The following is a 25407-nucleotide window of genomic DNA, read 5'->3' as shown; positions in this document are numbered from 1 at the left end:
ATTTATGCCTGTATATAGTAATACCTACGCGACGTAAAGTGGTAAAACTCGACTTTTTGAAAAAATTATCGATGAACACGCGCGACGGTGGCACTCAGTTTGTACGTTATCTCCGCCGCGGCGGGCCCGCCGGGAACAAAGTACGGTCGCGCGCGTCCTGTACATTTAGCGGGGAATGGAATTTTTTTTTATATTATATAGAAATTAAATATTTCATAAAAATTCTATGAAGTGACAAAACCCTAAATATTTTATTCAATGCCCTAAAAACGATTGAAAAATACCATATAAAAACCATAGTAAGTAGTGTTGAAAATATACCAAAACTATTACAATAGTCAATAAGTATAACAATTACTGCACACTATTTTTACCTTTGAAATACCATTAAATATTAACAAAGACATATAAACAGACATATAATAAGGACTCAGAATGGCACAAATAAATAATAAACGAATTCATTGACGGAAGAGACTGATTTATTTTGCAATGTCAATACACATTATTATAATTAAAAACAAATTATAAAATTATGTACTGTTTGGGCTATGGCATTTTTGAGTTTGAGATTGATGTGGACTTGAATTAACAGTTCTGGAACAAAACAAAAAATATTCAATATATATAATATACTTAAGTATAAAATTATAAATACTAACAGGATTACAAAATTTGTTATACTTTATAGTTTACAGAGTTGTAAAAATATTTTTTAAATCACATTTAAATTAATATAAGAATATACATCGATTCAGAAAGTATTTAAAATACAGTTCATAGATTTTTAAGTTTTAAGAACTATTTGTACTAATACTAGACATATACTTTTAATTTTAATCATTTAATTGTACAAGTAGGTAAAATTATTGATGTACCTATTTAGTAATTATACTTATATAATGTTGTGATGTCAACATTCAAGTATCATTAAAACTTTATATTACTTATAGCTACTTCATTTTATACCGAAAAAAGAAAATAAATAAATAAATGTATAATTTATAAATTTTATATAATTAAACTATAATCCTACACCTTAATAATTGGATTTTAATTTATTATAATTAAAATAATATAATAATTATCAAATAACAACCTGAACTGCGACAAATAATTATTTTGAATTTTTAAAAGTATAGTTTACAAACAATTTTTTAGTTTTTAAATTCAGTTATACCAATACTGTATTAAGATACTTCCTAATACTTAATTGTAAAATGTTTTAAGTAATACTAAAAATATTTTTGAATACATTTACTAGAATAGAATACAACACTGACAGTCTATTATGACTATATTGTGTGCGAAAATATATGACATCTTGTTAATACATTTTAGTTCTATAAGAGGTAGAGAAAATAGATTTTCGAGACTTGTATCGAAAGATTTAATATTTAGTAAGTTATGATTAAAAATGATCAAAAATAGGTTATTTATATAAAAACAATAACAATTCAACTTGATGTAACAATAAAATATTGAACAGAATTATTTAAGCTCTAAGTAGTAAGTTTGATATAATAATAAAAAAAAATTGTATATATTTTAATGACATATACGTGATATAAAAAAGAATATTGTACTACTGATTTAATTTATATACCATGTGAACAATTAAATAAACATACCAATCTATGTATGTGCACAACAATAAAAGAAAATAAAAACACAGTAACAATACGATTGGGAAAAAAATACAATCCCACTATTATTCGTAATTTAATATTAATATAAATCACAGAATTGTTAACTCACCATCAATTGGCTGGTGGCTGGAGTGGCTTTGGCGACCGATTTGATGGCCTTGGCAGATTGGATTTGTCCGACGACGACGATGTTCATGGTTACTTTTTCAGCGCCCATTTTTGGTTTTTGGTTGGTTTTTTGAGGTGTAAAGTGAAAACTGCAAGTAGACAAAAAAAAAATTAAATTAAAAATAGAAAACACGAACAATTTAAATTAATATAAAGATCAAAGAAATTTTGTATCTCGTCAGCTATATACTTACATAAGATTATATTTGAACGAAAATTGCGTTATGCCGGAACGAAGCATCAGAACGTCCTTTTATACATCAGTGGCCTAGTGTGCAGAGCACACTGGCGTGGTGGCGTGACGAGCTCTGAAATATGATTCGTGTAACTGTTTTTGTACGTCGGACGACGTCAAATATTACTAGTTATTTACATATTTTGCTATTTAACTTTGAAAACATATCCATCGAGTATTGTGTGAACGGATCAATTAATATAATTAAACCGGCTTCTAAAATATGTCACTAAATAATAGTGGGAAAATATTGGTCATTGTGATTTCCATATATTCCAATTTTGGTGAACGTCTACAAAATATTATGCACGTCAAGTTGACTTAAATCATAAAAATGGTTATTGAAATATAGATTCCTTTATAAAATAGTCCACCCAAAAATATTAATTAATCAGATCCTTGGCTTGAAATATAATTATTTCAAAATCCGACTTGAATATCGATTAAAAATCAAGTGATATAAATTGTTTTTAATGGTATTCAAATGTCAAATTACAATTGATAATTTTTACCAAAAAATAATCTTTTTTCAATAGTTTGCATAATCAAATCAATTAAAAAAATTGAAAAATGTATGATTTAAATTTTTAATTCAACAATAGTCCATAGGTCTATAAACTATAATAATGTTTATAATATGTAGCAATGTAGGTAATACGATACACCTAACTAATATTTCATTTTTTTTTATTCCCGTTTGATAGCCGTGTGTATCGACAAATATGGACGACAGGTTCCTCGTAGTTATTTAAATCGTTAAAATGTTAAATTTATATTTTAAATCGAAAAAAGTACGTTTAAAATCTAATAAAAAGATCTTTATACAATAAATCAAATCGACAATGTGAAATAGTAAATAAATTATTAAATTATAATATTAATATGTTTTTTTTTTTTAATTGAAATCAAAAAAAAAGCAAATATGTATTTATAAGTGAATTGAAATTAAAATTGAACATTTTTATTTTGATTTCCATCCCTGAATAAACCACAATATAATAAACTCAATCAATTATTATACCACTTTGTTAAGTGAACAAATTACTATTTTTACTATCATTATATTTTCCATGTCATATAACCACCATGAGTTTATTAATATTTAATTCATATTATTATAAAATTGTCTTTTTGTGATTTTTATACAGGGTTAATAAACAACCGCGTTCTATGATTTTTAAATTTTAAGTAGGTACCTCCCTATATTTTCAAAAGTTTGATATTTATCCGATGTCAGTCGTAAACTGTTCTGAAATAAACCCCCTTTACCTAAAGGACATCACAAAACGAAATACGAGTTTGCTTAGATGATTTATGATGCTTTATATGATGTCACATGGCTTTTAATCGACTTTCATTATCTCGTTGAATAATAATTTTTTTAATTTCGGTTTTTTACCAAACGTTTTTCATTATTTGGACTTAATTCACCCATAAAATAAAATTTAAAAAAAAATTGTGTTGTGAGTCCTTTAAGAACCAGGAATTTGTATTTTCAAAATGTAAAATGAACAATGATTTATAAAAAAATGAATTAATAAGATAAACATGTAAAATTAATAAATTAATTAATGAATTATCGCGTTTATATTAATTATCAATTATGTCATATGAATAAATGTACAAAATATAATCAATTGTTTTCACGACGACGTATTTCCACTTGAAGATCACATAACTATATGTAGGTATCAGGTTTTACCTATAGGTACTTATTAATTATCATTATCAAACATAATATTGTCGTCCAGCAATATGGGCTGTATACAAAAGATCGTAAGTTCAAATAAATGTTTGTCTGGTTACTAACGATATAATACGATTATTTTCAGATAACAAACATTATAATAATATTATTATGTCTAATGATTTTGATGGGAATTTTTCTACCACTAGCCGGTGATATCGATGTATATGATGTATTTTTATAAACAACTTTTTGAAGATATAAAGATTAAAAGGACGTCGTACCCGCATAATATGTTGTCTCCGTCTTACACGTGTACGACATACCAATTTTTACGCTCAGAAGATCACGTTTAGCCCCGTTAATTTTAAAATTAGAGTGAATTGACCTCTTATAAAATGTAAAGTTAAAAATGTTATCTAGTGCATCTCATCGGCTTTTTGTTATATTTCAGTTTTAAAGTGAATTATGAGTATTTTAAAATTGTAAATTGTTTACCTATACATCTTTTAATGCTCACAACTCGATTTCAAATTAAAATTTAACAAAAAGCCGATGAGATGCCCTAGATAACATTGTTAACTTTAAATTTTATAAGAGGTCAATTCACTCTAATTTTAAAATTAACGGGGCTAAATGTGATCTGCTGAGCGTAAAATTTGGTATGTCGTACACGTGTAAGACGGAGACAACATGTGCTGGTGCGACGTCCTCTTAATGAACAATAAAAACTCGTAGCTATAATTGTCTACAAACGATACAAATATTTATAATAATATGAATATTAGCACAAAATGAATGTCTAACGATGTAACGAACATTATACAATAATGAAAAATCTTTTATTTTTACAAGTCTTATATTAATTATATTTTGTTCGACGTGTATTGTTTACATATTATGATTAATTATTGTATGTGGTAGGTCGTAGTACCTATACTAGGTACTCCCGTTAATATTCAATAATTCGATGTGTCTGAAGGGGACTAAATTAAAAAATTTAAATTTAACCGTATGTGATTTTCGTAAGCTATATATAACGTGCCACAGCCCGTGTTCATCAATGTTTTTTAAAAAAACAATTATCGTAATAATACAATAATCACGCCACGACGCCGCCCCGCCTTAAATCGGTCGGTGGGTTTGTATATAAAGGCTCCCGAGATATCGATTCCGGCATAACGCATTCTTTGTGCAGATCTATTCTTTGGTAAGTATGAAACGACATTAATTGTTTTTTTTTCATTTCAAATTAATAATAATTTTTTTTTCCATTTACAGTTTTTTACTTTCATCCTCAAAGACCAACCAAAAAACCAAAAATGGGCGCAGAAAAAGTATCCATGAACATCGTCGTCGTCGGACAAGTGCAATCTGCCAAGGTCGTCAAGACCGTCGCCAAAGCCACACCAGCGACCAGCCAACTGATTGTGAGTTAGAAACGAGAATTAAGATTTTTTTTCAATTTTAAAATCAAAATTTGTTTGAAAACAAAATCACAGCTACCTATACCAACTATAAAAATAGAAAAAAAATTTTTAGTTGCTTTTACGATTAATATTATTTTTATTGATTCAATTTACAAATACAACATTAAAATCAACTTTTTAAAAACATTTTTCTCATAGAAATATTTTTGCAATATCTAACAATTTAACTTAAGATAACGTAAGATTATATTATTAAGTATTGATATTTAATGGTTACACTAATACATTTAGTATGAATTACGTGATCAGGCATTGTTAATAAGATTTTGAACGTGCAACGTTCACAAAATATTAAACCAACAATAATAAACGATATTAATTTTAAATTTTTTCATGTTAACTTGGCATAATAAATATTTATAATGGTAAATTTGATATAAATTATTGTATTTAGTATAATTATACGATTATAAACGTATATATTTTACTATAATATTATTATAATTTATATTCTATTAATTAATATAAGTTAACGTGGTTAATGCTTAATGCAGTTTCTCATAAAAAAACATATAGATTAGTGAATTGTTTAGCATTTTTTTTTGTACTTTGAAATATACTAATAGTTGTTTGAAATTTATGATTACGAATTCTTCTTCATAGATAGGCAGGTAGCAATATTATAGTATTATGTTCTCATAGTATTGTTTACTTTATAATTGATGTAATTTATATTGAAAATTACTTTTATCGTTAAACTATACGTCGTTTTGATTTACATTTTATTTTTGTTTTGTTTCAGAACTGTTAATGCATTCAGTCCATCTATTGCAAAACTCAAAAATGCCATAACCCAAACAGTACCAAAAATAATATGTAAATATATGTAATTAATTTCAGTATTGAAACCGCAAAATAAATCAGCCTTTTCCGGTAAACGTAACTGTTTGGTGTAATTTTTTATCTTTACCTAATTTTCTGTCCATAGTACAGATTCACGATTTTTTAATCACGTGGCAATGTAATGAATAATAATATAATTTATTTTAAATTGATTTTATCGTTATATATCATGTTAATAATATCATGAATACGTATTGTGTAACGAGTATCAGACATCAGTCATAACATACTTAATAATATTATCAGAAGTAGATTATTATAAAGATACAAATAGTCTTTCTAAAAAGTTTAATAGATTAATGAAAATATTTTAAATGTGACTAAGGTGAGATCAACCAAAACATTAACATTTAATAGTGCAACTAGGTAGGTATAAACTATCGGTTGTTCGATATCAGAGTAATCAACATGAACTACTATTTTTTTTTTATAATAATCGGTTATTGACCTTGCTGAACACTTGATGAGTACTTTTATTTATAACAATAATAATATAATTATATCGGATTAATAATCGAGATTTATTTTATTTGTTTATTTTGTCCGTGAACGTAATAATAATTATATCCAAATACAAATGATTGATGAGTATTAAGCTTTATTTTGCAATTAATTAAAATATTTTAAATATTGTGAGCAACATAAAGTTAGATATTGTTAGTTATTATTGTTATCCACAAACAACATGATTTTTCAATTTTACGTGTTTTGCGATGCAATATTACAACTATTAAAATAATTATTTATTTTTAATACTGATAAGTGAATAAGTGATAATCATAATACACGAGCAATATAAATACTACGATAAGAGAATGCTATTCGTACACTTGTATAATAACAATTATAACGTTTTTCGCTAGTGCAAATAATATTATGGGGGGACGGAGTGGCCGAGCGGACTAAGGCGTCGGCTGCGATGCAGCCGACCCAAGTTCGATACCTCGGCCATGGGCGGCATTTTTCTTCGGGCAAGTCACGGTGTCCGGAGAACAAGTGCCGCCATCCCCCCCCCCCCCCGGGGCATGGCAGAAACCTACGAGTGCCCCATTAGAAATTCTGCCAAAACACAACACACACGTGTACCAACTTACCCAATTTAAAAACCTACAGTGCCCTCCCCCACACCCAATGGCCTATGTTGCCGCAGGTTACTCAATAAAAAAAAAAAAAAAAATAATAATAATATTATAAAAAACTAAACAAACACGTTAATAATAAAAAAATAAAAATTTTATACAGTACGCGACGGCGTCCACTACAATAGTACGGGCACCGAAGCTACATATTCTCTGCAACCATAATACCAAATGGGTTACGACCAGTGTTCGGATTATATACGTATTTTTTTATCTAGATAAAAAAAGAGATACAATTATTTTTTAAATGGTTTTAAATTTAGGTATATTTTAGTTGGGCACTAGGAACATAATAATAATAATAATAATGATGTAAATAAAAATAATTACATTACTTATAATCTTTGTTTGAGAATCTATATAAATATTTAAAAACGCGTTTGTACAATTTCTCGATTTTTATCAATAATATATTCTAGATGAATTTATTTAGATTAGTAAAAAAATTATCTAAGATGAACGTTTAATTAACTTGTAACTATATGTCTAGATAAGATAAAAGATGAACAAATAACTATCTAGATAAGTCCGAACACTGGTTACGATGACGCGACACAGTCGACTCTCCCACTACTAAGTCGGGACGGGAAGATAAGTCGCGTCGGGCGAGTTCAGGCCACCCGCGCTCGCGCTCTCGTTCTCCAACCGTCCGACGGACAACAAACTGACGCCGACAGTCTTTGTCTTTCCTAGTTCGACCACTGTGAAAACGAACTACTTACCTCGATTGTTGTAACCACGGCCTTTGCCACGCCGTCACCCTGTTTTGTTTTACATATTGTTCAACCACAGAAATGTTTCAAATAAACGTCCCACGTGGACTTCGGTTACAGTCACCAAGACGTGTTGTTCTTTATAGTTATTGTCCATAAACACCCTACACAAACCACGACCGGACTGTCGCGGGGCATGGCAGCGACAGCCCGCCTCACATACGTATACTTTTTAAAAAAGGATTCACTCTAGATTTATAGAAACACACGTAATAATGAACGCACTTCCAATTTATTGGCGGCTAAATTATGTTTTAATTATGAATAGGTATGTAATAATAATTCCATATAAGTATACGTTTCGTGTAAGTGTGAGTGATCTTGTGATAGTGTTAAATCATAACCACATAATAGTTTCTTTCTGCTAGTAATTGATTACACATTTACACGTATAAAAAAATAAAGCTACTATCATTAGTCATTATTATTATAGCCAATCTCGGATTTATTGATCTCCTGGCGCAACCTAGCTATGGCTTATAACTTATAAGTCCTTGGTACAAATTAAATATAATATTATGTAACTAATGTGTTAACATTTAAAAATAACAATCTAAGTGAAGTAGATAACCCAAAAAGTTAGGTTCGTGGTGACACAAAATATGTAAGGGCCGACGTCGTCTTGAGGTGCAGACTACAACTGTGCAACGGCAGTCGATGACGATCGCGGACGGACCGAAATGTGCGATAATAGTTGTATATCAGAAGGCGCAATACCGCGGAAGCGATAGCAATGCGTCGAGAACCTGATCGGGCGGCCGATCCGGAATAGCAACACACCAACTGAGCCGCCGGACGGGCGAGGGACGCGCTGTTCTTTGTTGTCTAACGTAATGCGTCCTAGCTAGTGCGTCTTATATACTGACCACACTGTTCTGCACGCAATGCGTTGCCCTGCACATGCGGCGAAATACAAGCCATTTATTTTTCCCCGCATGCGTGCAAACCAGCTAGGACATAGCGTTAGGCATTCAGACAAAATTACGCGACGTAGAGTAATATATTATACGCGATATATTACGTACGGTGGTAACTGCAGGTAAGTGGTAAGTGGCCCACTCGCTTTCTCCACGGCCGGCCCACCGGACGGTATGCAGGAGCGATGACCATATAATATATATGAGAGTTTATCGATGGCGCGCAGGTAACCATCCGGTCACCGTCGATTCCACGCAACATCACTTTTTCGATCCCATGTCGTTATTTTTTGTTTTACGTCAATTGCACTGCTGTCGTCACATAACACGTGCACTAGCCGCTCGCCGAACATCGCGTCACTCCTGTGGCCGCGTCATCGAGGCAGCTCTTCATCGCTACATTCGTTTGCCCGGTGAAAATAATATATTTCTGGGCCAACTGTGCCGCCGTGTTCGTTGTATTATTGACACGAAGTCTTGTCCGATGATTATTTTTTTTGTTTGTCTATGAGTTTAACAATTAATAAACTATTATATTATACAATTTTTATTAATACAATTTACTGACTCAGCCACAGACTTAAAAACGATAAAAATCATTCGATCCACTTCGAGGCACGCGTTTGTTACTACGATAAAATTACTGAGTTTGTGTAACATATGGGCACACGCGTCGAATTATTTTTATAATAGTGTATGCGTCGTACATAGTACCTCAGGCACTAGGAGGGGACAAATGGGACATATGTCCAAGGCCCCACGCTTGTTAAGGGCCTCGAGATTTTTAAATTTTTAATTATCATCGTAATACCGTGAACCGTAATAGCGCATATGCACTATATGGGCCTACGAAAGTAAAATGTGTGACTACGATTTTTTTGTAATATTTTATGTTTTTATTTTTATTTTCATTATTATTATAAGTTAATCGTATGAAGTTTAGATAATTGTTAAATATATAGCTACCAGAGTGTAATAATAATGTAATATCAATAATATTTCAGTTTATTGATGAATAATAAATCATTTTGATTATTAAATTATGTAATGGCAGTCTGGTAATAAATTAATAACTACCTAATAGAAAATATTATATGAAAATGTATTGGTTCTAAGTTTTGAGTATTAGGTTTTAATATTTGCAGTAATTTTAATTAGTACCTATGTAATTATTTAATTAGTAAGTGTTTACTTTTTTTAATCAGTTTTTAGACATATTAATAAATTATTTGCCAAACGAGCATTTACGTTTTTCAATATTTCCAACATAATACTTGGTAAAATATTTGCCAACAATAGCTGTTTGCTTTTAAGGTCGACCCAAACAGTAACTAAGGTTTAGTAACTTCAATTAATTGTAACTGTAGCCTGTATAGGTAGTTAAATAGAATTAGTAGAATTTAGTAGAATATTATTCTACGGTCTTAGGTCTAATGTCCACGATTATGACTTATCAGTAATCAGTAAGATATCAGACTACTATTTACGAACGATTTACAAAAGCTTACGACTAGAAGAAAAAAAATTAGCACAGAACGGCGTATATTAATGATGAAAATGATGAAATTAGCCATAAATCGGAGTTGTCGACTTGTTTACGAGTTAATCTGTCTGTCTCAAATTTTTGTTGACAATCTATAATTCGCGCTGTTCTGAGCTAATTTTTTTTCAACGTTTGTGCAGTTGAACATCTTGACATTTTTGTGAATTGATATTTTTTCAAGTTAAGGCACAGAATTTTGGGTTTGATTTCATTTCTTTATTAAGCTCCAAATTCTACTTTTTCAAGCCTTTTTTACTTCTCCGAAGTACTTTTTTGTGGATTTCAATTATTTTTCCGAAGCACGTTTTACAGTGACATCTCGGAACAATGTATTTTGCTTCAAATATTATGAAAATCCGAGCGTTTTGGGAATTCTGGGGCCACTTGCGAAGGCGATGCGGTCGGTCCCGTGTTCTGTGACGGAAGAACGGAAAACGCCAGCTGAGTCAGGAACAGAACACGGCACCGCCGTCGAGTGTCGCCTGCGGCCTGCGTGAAGACCCGGGCCCCGGCATGGAGCGCCGGAACGCGTCGCCATTGCTCATTGCTTCATCGTCATTACCGGTGTAACGGACATTATGACATAATACGTATTCCTTAAAGCGGAATATGAATCCTGGAAAAAAAAAAAATCCCCAGACTACAATATTAGGTACCACGTGCAAATGGTCGAACAAATATTTTTTTAAACGTTAATTATTAGTATCTATAATTACCATTTACCACGATATTAATATTTAATTACAAATACGTATATTATATTATATTATTAAAAAAGTTATATATTATAAATAATATTATGTTTTGAATTACGATACTATATTATGTGTAATTCGACTTAATTAACTTAATAACTTCACAAATAGAGTATATAAAAATATTTCGAATGATGGATATGTCAAATAATATAGTTAAAAACATAGTATACGTATAGTATAGTATTGCAGTCTGGGGATTTTTTTTTCGAATGGTTTGATTGAGCAAATTTGTAACTATCGTGTTCCTTACTGCAACCGGTGCGTGTTATGACCAGTCTGACCAGCATGGGCGCAATTTGGGTTAAATTTATGGGGGTGCTAGATTTATGTCAACCCATACCCCCTCCATTCAAACAACTTAATTGTATACACCTTCGCATTAATCTTAATATAAACAATTACCTATAACATAATACACTTTTATCTATAATTATTATTCTGATAAGTAACCATGTATTATTATTATTTTGAAAATTATTAGATCTTAGAAATAAATGTATCCAAATATCTAAGGCATAATATAATAGTCAATAATTCGATGATGATGTCAACAATTTTGGGTTGCTAATATGAATTTTGGAGTTGCTGAACACCTTCATGAACCCCCAAATTGCGCGTATGCTGACCCGTGTTCTACAAAATAATATGTAGATCCGGCCGGTGTAACAGGCGATTTTTACTCCCTGAAGATTTTTACTGGGGGAGTAATAATTATCGGGAGTAAATATTTCCTATACTAACAGGCGATTTTTACTCCCTGGCGATCCTTACGGGGGGAGTAATAATTATCGGGAGTTAATAATTCCTATACTAACAGATGATTTTTACTCCCTGGTGAATTTTACTGGGGGAGTAATAATTATCGGGAGTTAATATTTCCTATACTAACAGGTGTATTTACTCTCTAGTGATTTCTACTGTGGGAGTTGTAATTTTTGGGAGTAAATATTTTCTATACTAACAGGCGATACACTGCTTGTCGATTTTTACTGGAGGAGTTATAATCAGTGGCGTATTTAGGAATTTGTTATGGGGAGAGTCCAGATAATTTTCAGAAAACAGAGGCGCGGGGGCAAAGCCCCTATACCACCCAATTACTCTTTATTAAATAAATATACCATATATTTTATAAGACGATATAAAATGTTTGAGTTTTTAATTATTAAATAATAATATGTACAAAACAAATTTAAAAAGCGTGTAAGTGGATGTTGCTCTGCTGTACCGTAGGTTACAAGTGGGTCAATGATATAATATCATTGTATAAGAAAAAAAATTCTGAGCGGAGACGGTTTTTCAGTCTGGATATTTTATATTGTTATTATTTATTATATAGCCTGTAAGTTGAATTAATATTGAAATATTTTTTTTTTTTATTATTCGTTTCTATAGTGGTAAACAGCGTTATAAATTAAAATCCCATTTTTAGGTGGTTTTTTTTCCGTAGCATTAAATAACTATTGAGAAAATCAAAAAATGACCTCCCTAAAGTACCATCTTGTTCCAATTTGCTAAAAGATAAGGTACCTACTTGTATTGAAATCAAAGCACTCCTTTTAGTAGAAATTTTGTATACAGGATAAAAAAAAAAAAAAACTTCTATGTAAAACCACTAGCTTCATCGCTCCGCTCAGAATCTAATATAGTTATGTTATAACTTATAACTTTTATAAAAATATTTCCTAAAGGTTTGAGGATTTTAAGGTTGAAAAAGATCTTTCTAGTAGATACTGGCAATGTTCAAAACTACAAAATATTTTAATTAAAAAATAAACTCGGTATTCTTAAACCATTTTCAGTATCAAACTCAGAACAAAAAAAAAAATCACGATATTAATTGAAAATGTTGATAACTGAAGCTTCGACATTTCTTTACAAAATCCTTCGTATCTTATGATAAAATTTGTTTTTCTAATCATGTAAAAACACAAATTTAACATGTACGAGACATGAGTCAATGGGGGGGGGGAGTCCGGACTCCTTGGACCCCCTAGTAAATACGCCACTGGTTATAATCATGGGAAGTAAATAATATTTATTACCTATACTAACAGGAAATTATATCTTTCGTCTCCCACTACCAGTCTTGATTAGAATATTTTTTAAATGTATTCAGATTTCAGAATACTTACCTGCCTATTTAAATTTTAATTAGTTCAATAATTTCAGATATCACGTATCTATAAATATTTTCATTGAATTTTCTGAGCGTAAATTTGATATGTTACGCGTTTGTAAGACGGAGACAACACATGCGGGTGTGGCGTCTTTAAAACGAGAGAGTGTACATTTACTATCAAACATCAGCTAGCTGGTCAGAGGCCTGCTCTCTTTGTTCGAGCCCGTGAAATGAGGTACCAGTGAAAATTGCATGTATATACGTTCATTTGTTTTAAAGTTACACCAATAATCAAAATTGATTTTGTGGAAAACCGATTTTGCGTAAAAATTCCCGTTTTTTCCTTAATTTTTATGTTGTTTTTCCCATCGCTTTAGAAAACTATCAGACATTTTAAATTTTGACTTCCCCAATGCACCAAAAATATTCACTTTCCCATCGAACAAGATACTGTTGAAGAAAATCGAAGCAGTTTTACTACTCCAAAATTATATATCCCCCCCTTGAAAAAATCCTAGATACGCTAATACTGCCCATGCATTTGTTGTCTCCGTCTATACACTCTAATACAAAAACTAACACCACACTATTGAAACTAGTAAACGAAAATTTTTTTTCGTGCTTGTGTAAGACGGAGACAACAAATATATGGGTCCTCTTGGTACAGTTCCAGCATCAATTTTATCAGTGCCGTAGCCTGAAAAACTTTTTTTTAGGGGGGAGGGGCGCTTAATTTTTTTCTCTATAGCCTTTGAAATGCTAGAATATCTAATTATGACCCCTTTGTTCATAAAGTGTATCCTACTCTTTTTATGACTATCTATTTATGTTAACAACTATGGTACTACTTTTTTTACCTACATTTGTATTAATATTATTGTAAACTATAGGTTAATATATTCATTAATATAAGCATATTAATATATTATCATTATATCAAAATGTGTTGTAAACAAAACGATCCATTTTTTGTTCGAATATTATTAATATTTACTAACAAAAATATAAGATTATATTAAAGCTTTTGAAAGCTGGTCGTTTTTTTGAGGATTAGACCAATAAGCGGAAAAAATTTACTTCCAGAAGTCCAATTTTAATTTCGAAAAAATATAAGAATTTCTCCGCTTTTTGTATGTGTTTGGTAGGAAGCGAATTTTTTTTTTAGTAATACCAAAGTAAAAGTGAAATTTGAAAAAAAAAACAATTTGGTAATATACATCTATACTAATTAAACAATACTACAAATCAAAAATCCATTTCCTACATAATCTAGAAAAGAGATTAAGAAATTCAAATATGTTTTGAAAAATAAAATAGGGCTTTTGGTACTGGGTGAATTTTTCTTTCGCTTTTTGGGAGTTTCATGGCACTTGGGAGTTGAATATTTTTTTATTACAAAATATAGTGATGTGTACGTTCGTTACTGAGGTCCAAGAATCTTAGCCGTCGTTTCTCATTTATCTTTAATTACATAAAGCGTTCGGGGAACTCACACACACTAATAATCAGTGACTACACACAGTCACACAGCACTAACGATGGATGTACAATATTTCCTAAATCCGATCCCTTCAAAATGGTTCGCTTTTGACATCCTTAACTTTTAATTTTTATCAAACATATAATATAATATAAAACAAGCTAAAAAAAAATTTCGGGGGGGCACATGCCCCAAGTACCCATCCACTGGCTACGGCACTGAATTTTATACATAATGTATGCTGCATACCTACATTTAGTAATCTCAATATCAATGGTAAGATTTACTCATACGCTAATGACACAGCCATTATAGTAGGTACTAGGTACCTGACTCTAACTGGGATACAACTTGGAATAAATGTGAAGCAGATAATATGTTAATAATAGATAAAAATAAAAATAAAAATAAAAAAAATAATTAATAATGGTTTTCAATTAATAAATTATGACGATTAGACAAAAGATTCTAACAAAAATCTTTTTAAATAAACAGAAAACATTCCCTTCTTGTGAATTATTTAAAATGTTAAGAGTACTTGATAGTTGATATTAACAATTTATATAAAAAAAACACGCAATATGCTTTATTACCTATTTACAAAAATAATTTATTTAATACTAAAAAGAAAAAATATATTTTCAGAAAAAATAATCTTGTAATACCATTCGTTAGCACTAGAAAAGCTTAATTGTCTTTCTTACAAGTTGGTTTAAGGTCTCTAAATGTGATTCCAAAAAAATTACCAATTTACATAACCTATAGTAATAACTTCTAATTTTTTGTAAAATATGTATTTCTTTGAATTTCTTAACTAGACAAAAATATAATACCAATGGGAAAATGGTTACAGCCACGATTCGAGGTATTCATAAATCGCGGTTACAACGAATACAATAATTACTTATAACGGTGGGTATTAGTATGGTATTAGCATGATATAAACATTATGGTAAATGGTTTTATATAATGATCGCAAAAGTCAAGATTTGATTCTAGATCGCACAATACGTCACTGCTTACCCATATTGTTAATTTTTATCATAATATTGTCATTAAATTATTATTATCATAATACTCTATGCTACGATTTATAGGTAGTTGATTTTAGGGTAGGATTAACTTCTCCAAAAATTAAAATACGACAATTTTTAGATTCTGAGTGAAACGATGAATGTATTGATTTTACAATGATGTGTGTTTTTTTTTTTATTTTTTTTTTTTTTTTATTTTTTTATTTTTGTGTCTGTGTACACGATAAGTAGTCGAAATAATGCTTCGATTTTCGACTTCAGTATCTTGTTCGATGGGAAAGTGAATATCGTTGGTGCATTGGGGAGGTCAAAATTTTAATTTCCCAGTAGTTTTCAAAAGCGATGTGAAAAACAAAAGAAAAATTAAGGAAAAACGGGAATTTTTACGCAAAATCGATTTTTAACAAAATCGATTTTGGTTATTGGTGTAACTCTAAAACAAATGACCGTAGATGCATGAAATTTTCACTGGTTGTTTATATTTGCATTTTCTATACACAATACAATTTTGAAAATATTTTGACTCTTTTTGAGCTGTTTACGGCCATTGTCAGTTTTCAATTTTTTTAGTTTTTTTTTCTATAAATATCAATAAAATTTTATCTGTTGAGTAAAAAAGCTTGAAAATTTAATAGAAGGCTCCTAGGTTATTGTTTCAAATGCAGATGAAAAAAATTAAAAATCCTTAGTCACAGTTTTTAATTATAAGCATTTAAAGTTCAAATTTTGACAAAATACGGAAAAATCACGAAAAATAGCAAATTATTTTGATGAGAATTCATAAAAATTTTTCTTTTTAAATCTAAGATTTTAAAATCTAATACAAGATTCCTCATAAGTTTGTCTAACTTTATCAAAAAAAAAATTTCTACAAGAAAGTCAAATTAAATTTTTATGAGCGTTTTAAATTCATATTTTTACAACATTAGATATTCACTCGATTTCTCATGTACCGATTTCCTTATTTTCTTGTAATTCAAAAACGAATAACTGTAGATACATGAAAATTTCACTGAATGTTTATATTAGCATTTCCTATACACCATACAATTTTGAAAATATTTTGACACTTTTTGAGCTGTTTACGGGCATTTTCAGTTTTCAATTTTTTTAGTTTTTTTTTCTATAAATATCAATAAAGTTTTATCTGTTGGGCCAAAAAGTGTAAAAATTTAATACAAGACTCCTGATATATTTTTACAATAGCAGTTGAAAAATATTGAAAATACATAGGCACAGTTTTTTTTTATAAGCATTTAAAGTTCAAATTTTGACAACATTTATCGAATTTATAATTTATTAATTATTTTGTAGTTAAAAATTAATAAATTTTTAACTTTTATGGCTAAGGATTGAAAATTTAAAACAAGGCTCCACGTAAATAGGTTATATATAAATTACTTTATTCACAATAATATCATTAAATATACTTGGTAAAATCATAGGCTGACTGACCGTTTTCGCTCAGAATCGTTTTTCTTATACAATGATATTATATTTTATATCATTGAATTCAAATTTAACACCATCCATTACAGTGACCCACTTGTAACCTACCGTACAGCAGAGCGACATCCACTTATCCACCTTTTCTATACTTTTTTTTAATATGTCATTTTTAGGAATTTGGGGGATAATATCAAACATGTGGAAAGTCGATTTGAAGTAGACTTGACAAAAATTGAAATGTGTTTTCAAAATAATTATTAGGAATTATTCTTATCGCTACAATAGATCAATTGGAATGTTTGGCAAAAAACACGTCTAAAATACTATGTCGCGCGTATGTTAGACAAATATAGAAAATCACGGTATTGATTATATTATAATCTGTGCGTACATTTCTCGCACATAACAGACATTAAAGGTATATTAATAAATAAAATATATAAACGTATTAAAGAAATGATGAATGATAGGTAGACCGAAGGATAAAGTAACGACTAACGATCATACCTTGTTGTTTATATTATCATGATTCATGGATATTAATGTAATTGAACTATCAATAACGAATCGTGAGGACCAGTTATAATTGTTCGTGTCCGTGATATATAGACATGTCGAATGTCGAGTGTAGTGTGTGTTCTAGTAAGTGTACCTACTATTTAACTATTTAAGTAACAACGGGAAATACCCTTTATTGGGTTTGTGTAATCCCCCGTAGGTATACTCCCGTGTGCCGTGATGGTAATACCTACCTAATTATATTTATAATTTTATAGTGTTGTAATGTTGTATAGTGTTATTTACTATTTAGTATTTAGTGTTTTATTTTCAAATAATCGTCAATCGTCATTTACTCGCCGACACTCGACAGCCGAGAGACTCAGACAGTATAATATTATTTGATGATGTTCAAAATAGTCTGCCAAAGATATGGATCAACTTTTTGCAAGTATACAGCCATACAGGTACGTACAATATGTTTCATTATACTATATTACATGGTAAGAATTAAGAACTTAGTATAGTAAGTTTATAGAATGGTCAATATTGGCTATATACATTTAATTAGTTAATAAATCAATAGGTAAGTGATATCTCTAAACTTAAATTATTTATATTTACTATAGTTACTATAGTAAGATTTATTATTTCTTGAAAATTTTCATAGAATTTTCACTTATGAGAACGCTTATTCAAATAATGAATTTTTAAACAAAATTAACTTTTTTTGTATTTGTGATATTGAAAAATTAAAATCAATGTTGTCCAGTCAAGGACAAATTATAAATCATGGTACATAAGTAATGTATACATTATGGAGTAGGTACACCTCTTTCTAATGTAAAAATTTGGTTACTTTACCAGATTGGCAGAGTGGTTCCTACCCATGCAAAACAGTTTTTGGTATGTTTTACAATATTGTAAGACGGAGACAACACATATAAGTGTAATGTTGTCTTAATATTAATTTACTTATTATACCTTCTTAATAAATACTCAGGTATATAGGTTGGTAGGTACATACCTAATATATACTGTATTATATAGTTTTATTTTTTATGGATTGTATTTATATAACTATAACATTTATAAAGTTAAATATATGAAGTTACATATATGTAGTTACATATATTATAAGGTTTTTTATACACAAGTTCACATGAATTTCTAACCTAACCAGTTCCCATTAAGTTTATACATTTCCATATAATACAAATGATTTATCATTCATTTTTACCAACTTGTTTAAACATTGGTAGCTTCCAATTATATAATAAATACATTTAAATATATGATTTATTATTAAATTGAACAATTTAACTTAAATTAAAACCCTGGCGGCTGGCATGAGCAATATCTCTAAACTCTAAGTTTAAATTATGAAGTACATAGGTAGGTGTGTGATATTTGTGTATCAGACATATATTGGATTATAGGCAGTATTACACCAATATTGTTTAGCTTGTAGTTTGTATAAAATACTTTTGAAATTGTATTTAAGTAGGTAGGTACAAATACATTCAATCAGAAAATATTCAAAATACTCTTATGCAAAAGTATTTAAGAACAAATATAAAGTACTTGGCATGTATCTAAAGACTTTAAATTTTAATTGTTTAATTAAATATGTAAAAAAATAATTTTGTAATATCTAATCATTAATTAATTATTTAAAATTTGTACTGTCACATTTAAGTGTTATCACAATTTGGAACTTTGAACTAGCTACTTAATAGTAAATTGTTTATCTAGGTAGGTACTAAAAATAAAAATGTACTTATTATGTTTTAATTTTGAAGTACTTTAATATTAATTAAACATTAAATGGTGTTGTATGAAATATAAAATATATAAATGTTTAATAATTTGATTTGAATCATAAATAAAAATGTAAATGTGTGTGAAGTGTGAGTATAATTTCAAGTATAAATATAAATATATAATGTGTGTACACTGAAATATTAAATTAGATAGGTACCCCTAGTACATGATTTTCAAGACTAATTTTATAAATATTACTTATTTAGGTAATCACTTACTTCAAAAAAAAATTTATTACAATTAATCAAAATTTTGAAATTGCAATCAAACTATATTTTGCAAGTGGAAGCATGTAGAATAGGCCTCACTTGAAAGTCTGGTGGATAGTTGGGTTTTATTTTTTTGTAAGTAGGTTTAATTAACTAAATATAAAACTTGTATATTATTCAATGACTACTTGTCTTAAATAAATGTTTTTACCGTCAACATTTTTCTTTAAATTAAATTTGGATATTGAATATTTCAAAATATTCCAAAAAAATTATTATATAAGTTTAATTTTTTACAATATTTATTATACATATTTTCTCCATTATCTGAGGAGTAAAAATTTCCTATTCTAAAATTTTACTCCACCAGAAATTGTATTGTTTAAGAGTAAGATTCACCGGGAGTAAATATTTCCTTTTCTAAAATTGTACTCCCCCACAAATTGTATTGTTTGGGAGTAAGATTCATTGGGAGTATATTTTAATTCATAGATTATCCTAGCATTTTTAATTTCCGATAACCTGTATAGGGGTTAGGGGAACTAAAATCACCTGGAATAAATTATTTTACTTCTTTTTTAATATTTATAAAAAACTAAAAAACTATGACAATTATATTTTCATTAATTGCAAAAACCATTTACATCCAATTTTATTTTTGGACATAGAAGGTTATTGCAGCCAACTAATAAACAAAATATTTTATTTTAGTCAATAAGTCTTCTATTATTAGTATTTATGTTAAATAAGGCCAGATTTAATAAACAACAAAATTTAAAAAAAAAAAAACTTTTATTAAATGAAAAATAAAAAAAATTACAATACCTAGTCAACTTGTCAAGTATAAAATTTTAACGAATGATATAATATTTTATTACTATTAATTATTTATATGTTAAAAATATTATATTATAATTCATAATATTTACAATTACTTGGTCAGTCTTAAAAGTGTATTGATATTATAACAAACAACAAATTTATAAAATACATTTAAAAAAAAACTTATTAAATGAAAAATAAAAAAATTAACAATACCTAGACAACTTGTCAAGTATAAAATTGTAACAAATGATGTAATTTTAAATATTAAATAATATTTTATTGCTATTAATTATTAGTATGTTATTAATATTATATTATAATGTACTATGTATTAATTATTATATATTATAATAAATATTTACAATTACTTGGTCAGTCTTAAATGACTAAAGTGCATTAATATAATTACAAACAATAAACTTATAACATAAATTTAAAAAAAAAACAATTTGATAAAAGTATAAAAATGAATAGTAGATTACTTGACTACTTGACTACTTGTCAAATACCTATACAATATTATCATGAATGATCATAATAAAATAAATATTAAATAATATTTTATTACTATTAATTAATAATATTATATTATAATATATAGGTATATTATAGTTTTAACTTTTTACTTTTTACTTTAGATCTTCTACAGAAGTAACAACATCAAAATGGTTACTATTTGTGTTAATTAAGTATATACATTTTTCATGTATATTAAACACGTCTGGAATTTTACCAGATTTATGGAATACTTGCCAATCTGGTATGTTGGAAAAAGTATATACTATTATAGTTGTGTTCATTAATAGAGCTGCAGCAAATAGCTCAACTTCAGTAGCCCAAATTCCTGAAATATAGGTAATTATAATCCTCATATAATACTTTAATATTAGAATAAATTTTTTTTTTTTTTTTGGATAATTAATAAATCATAATTTAAATTTACTATAAAATGTATTGTAGTGTGTAGTTGAGTGAAATATAAAACCAGTTGTAATACAAGTAAATAAAATAATAGCACATATTTCTCTGCACATTTATTAATCATTCAAGAACATTAAATTGTATTTACCATTCTTCCCAATAGGGTTGCTTATTAAATAGTCTTCCATCTGAGTTTGGCCACCAATAAATTTAATTACCTGATCATCATTTCTTACAAACTATCAAAAAGAAACAATTTAAAAATATAAATTATAGTACCAATGAAATTGTATAAAAATTAATTATAATTACCTTTTTCAGCTCTTTCCTAATTATTGTATGAGAATCTTCATCACCTGTAATCCACCACGATAAGGCTCTATAAAAGCAATTACCGTCACCAATTATATTTATTGTTGTTGACGGCTTATTCAAAGCTTTTGGCACTGAAGATAGTCTATGAAAATGCTTAATTGTCAAATTGAAGTATCTACATTGCATCTTTTGCCACACGTACGAAACCGGATTATAATATCTTGAAACAATATTTTGATATACATTTCCTGGAATTTCTACAATATCATCATCCAGTTGTATATCTTTATCAAAATAATGTTTTAAATTTGACAAGTTTTGTCTTGTTCTCATAATTTTGCCTTTATATATTAAGACACAGGTTTTATTTGAATTTATTGAATCAATAATATAATAACCAATTTTTGGTTTCCAGGGAAGTGCACTCCAACCTCCTTTTCGGTCATCTCTCTTGAGGTTTCTAAGTAAAACCTTGTCATTCACATTAAACACACTATCGGTTTTATGGCGTTTGTTATATGAAACTCGTTGCCGTACTTGAGCATTTTCAATGTTGGTGTGGACTTTATCTTCCATTATACCCCTCATATATAACATTTTTTCAAATGTTTTATTAAAAGCAACTTTATCAAACACGTCATCAGCGGATATGGTACTAAGATCATCAGATATCATGCCTTCTTCGGTTGATTTTAAATTACAAATATCAACAGGCAATATGGGTTCTCTTTGATATATAACTTCGAAAGGAGAAAAATTTGTTGAAGTGTGTTGAGTTGTACGATGTGCAAATAGTACACCTTGCAAAATATAAGGCCACTTATTACTATTGTCTTGCAGAACTTTGAGAAAGCAGTTTTTTATAGTTCTGTTCTGGCGTTCAACTAAACCATTTGCTTGAGGATGATACGCTGAAGTCACTCTTTGCTTGGTACCAGTTAAACGAAATAATTCAGATATGAGTTTGTTAAGAAATTCTCTTCCTTGATCGGTAATATGAATTAAAGGACAGCCATGTCTACAAATTATATCATCATACAGGAAACGAGCAACTGATTCTGCACTTTTATCGGGAAGTGCTCTTGCTTCAGACCACTTTGAAAAATAATCGATTGCTACTACAACATATTTCATGTTATCGACTACTGGAAGTGTCATAATATCAACACCGATTTGTTTGAACACTTGCTTAGGTACTGAAACCGATTGTAGATCAGGAACAACTTTTAATGTCGCAGGGTTTGCTTTTTGGCAGGCATCACACTGCTTGATGTATTCTCTCACATCACTCAACATTGACGGCCAAAAGTATCGCTTTCTCAAAAGCTTTTGTGTGGCGTCGCGACCATGATGTGATGACAAAGCTGATGCTTCCAAAGAACTATCAGCACCATCATGAACCAATTTAATGATTTGTATTCGTTCTTCTGGAGTAATTATTACTTTGGCCATCGTCTTTTTGTAATAGAGAACTCCGTCTTTTACTAAAAATGGTCGACAACATCTCCTGAAGTTTGCTCGGCTACCTTTATCAGGAATACTAGCTGGATAAACACTATACTCCAAGTAAGTCATGACCCATTTTAAATTTACGTGAGTGTTTTTAAGTTGTTGGGGTTCATCAGCCTCAGCTGCAGCTGTCGAGCACATTTGCCATGGTCGAAACATATTTTATCTATAGGTCAATGACATTAATAATAAATGTTACTACACAAGCATATACCTATCTGATTTATACTTTTTTTTGGGAAGAGGTGACAAAAGTATAAAATTCCTACCATTAAATTTGAATATACTAATAAAAGGTATACATTGCTCACTACCCTATTCTTTGTTTGTGTACTATTTGGTTGGTGTTATGCAGCACTGACACTTGGGTCAGTTCTGTTCTGTTTTTGTTACTTAACACAACATTAAAATAATCATCAGTAGACATAGCAAATTATAATTGTCAACAATTATTTTAATTTGTGGAGAAATACAGCACGGGCCGTTGTCTAAAATGTCTTTATCCTTGCCAGAATGCTGTTAAGGTTATTGCCCAGATATATGACTGTGCAAGTGTCATGTCAGGTCATATTAATGGAGTCCAATAAAAATTTAAAGACTTATCCTTGTGCAATTTACACCCACTGCATGGCACACCGACCAAACTTAGTTGTTGTTGATACGTGCAAAAATATTAAGGTAAGCCTTTAGTCTACACCACTTAAATTTTAAAATATTATTAATTTTAAACTACACACATTGTCATTGGTTTTTTTAGGTTTTTTTAACGTACTTGAAGCTGTTATGTCCATTTTTAAAGACCTTCAAAAAATTCAAAGTTATGTGGTATACAATCTAAATTAGGTTTTAAAAAAAGGCAATATGTTAAGGGTATGTGATACTAGATGGGTTTGCAGGTACAAAAGTTGCGAGGCTATGTTAAACAATTTTAATGCAATTGTGAATATCTTGAAAAAAAAATTAATGAACAATCCGATAAAGATACTGCTCAAGATTTTGGTAATAAACTAATAAAGTAATAACTGTTCAATTTAATAATTTTAAACTAATTTTAATTTTTCAGGCATATTAAGTTCTATATAAAAATGTGAATTCATTATTTTTCTTATTATTTTTAATGATGTTTTGAGTATAATGAACATATTAAGTAATAGTTTACAAAATAAAAACATTTGAAACATCAAGAACAGATGAAGAATTCCATAATGTTTGGAAAAATTTAGTTACATTTGCTGATGAAAATAACATAAACTTACAAATTTCAACTATTGGTAATTATATTCATATATTAAATAATGTTTATTTTAAAAGTAATTTAATTTATATTTCAGTTTAAATTTATAATAAAAGGATCCAAATGTCAAAGAAAGGAAACTCAAAATCTTCATGATTATGTGGCGTTTGCAACTAGTGGAGCAGAAAATGAAGTAGTAGATTCAAACACTACGGTTGAAATGTACTGGCGAAGAGTAGCCTACATGCCTCTAAAGAGAGTTTACTCATGGCATGTTCTGTTGTATATAAATGGATTTTATTGAAAGTTCATATTTTATAAATCATTACAAGGTTAATATTACATTTTTCAATGATATTTTTTTCTAAATTAATTAATTGTAATATTTAATTGTTTTAGGATATTTTAATGGTAGATATTCCAGCTTTCAAATCAGAAATTACTGTAGCAAGGAACTGCATGATAACTATTAAACCTGATTTTAATATTAATTATATATTAGCAAAGTGATCGAAAAACATGTTTATCCAAATCTTTATAAGTAGTTACAAGTTGCAATAAGTATTCCCATAGAGCCAGCCACTTGCAAAAAATTGTTTTCTTCTGTGAGGCGTATCAAAAATTGGTTACAAACTAGTACGTTACAAGACCATTTCACAAATTTGGCAGTTCTGAATATTGAGAGAGATGTTGCTAACTTGTTAAATAATGAAGACATTTTAGAAGTGTACTGTACTAAAAACAGAAAATTTGTATTAAAATTAAATTAAGGATTATAGAGTTGAATT

At 29.0% G+C, this 25407-nt stretch overlaps 3 long non-coding RNA genes across 3 annotated transcripts; 2 read left to right on the top strand and 1 right to left on the bottom strand.

The window, feature by feature from the left end:
- Positions 1-460: 460 nt before the first annotated feature.
- On the bottom strand, positions 461-2123 carry LOC132947504 (uncharacterized). The gene is made up of 3 exons (XR_009664936.1): positions 2012-2123; positions 1759-1906; positions 461-597 (listed from the first exon to the last, which is right to left on the bottom strand). It is a non-coding gene; the product is annotated as an uncharacterized LOC132947504 (long non-coding RNA).
- Positions 2124-4847: 2724 nt separating this feature from the next.
- On the top strand, positions 4848-6112 carry LOC132947858 (uncharacterized). The gene is made up of 3 exons (XR_009664946.1): positions 4848-4949; positions 5021-5169; positions 5972-6112. It is a non-coding gene; the product is annotated as an uncharacterized LOC132947858 (long non-coding RNA).
- A 17719-nt stretch (positions 6113-23831) lies between these two features.
- Positions 23832-24862, top strand: LOC132946054 (uncharacterized). Its single transcript, XR_009664643.1, has 4 exons — positions 23832-24063; positions 24143-24384; positions 24449-24656; positions 24717-24862. It is a non-coding gene; the product is annotated as an uncharacterized LOC132946054 (long non-coding RNA).
- The last annotated feature ends 545 nt before the right edge of the window (positions 24863-25407 follow it).

This window comes from Metopolophium dirhodum, chromosome 6, assembly GCF_019925205.1.
Source record: "Metopolophium dirhodum isolate CAU chromosome 6, ASM1992520v1, whole genome shotgun sequence".
Classification (NCBI taxonomy): Eukaryota; Metazoa; Arthropoda; class Insecta; order Hemiptera; family Aphididae; genus Metopolophium; species Metopolophium dirhodum.
This window is presented reverse-complemented; position numbering and strand designations above follow the sequence as displayed.